We start from the raw sequence: 230 nt of genomic DNA, 5'->3' as shown, positions 1-230 counted from the left end.
TTATGTTGCGACATCAATAACTTTCTCTAAAGAGGTCCAAATCGTCCGAGACTTGTATCATTGGAAAGAGCACTTCAAGAGCTTCGCGTAGACACCAAAATCGCATAAAGCCGACACCGGAGCAGAAAGATATGAGCGAAATTGCGAAGACCAGAGAACTGCCAGTGCAGGGCCGGATCCAACTGGATCCGGTCCGAATCAAGACAGCGGAGCACAAGCCCAGGAATCTG

The sequence above is a fragment of the Tarenaya hassleriana genome, unplaced genomic scaffold (genome assembly GCF_000463585.1).
Source record: "Tarenaya hassleriana unplaced genomic scaffold, ASM46358v1 Cleome31, whole genome shotgun sequence".
NCBI lineage: Eukaryota > Viridiplantae > Streptophyta > Magnoliopsida > Brassicales > Cleomaceae > Tarenaya > Tarenaya hassleriana.
This window is presented reverse-complemented; position numbering follows the sequence as displayed.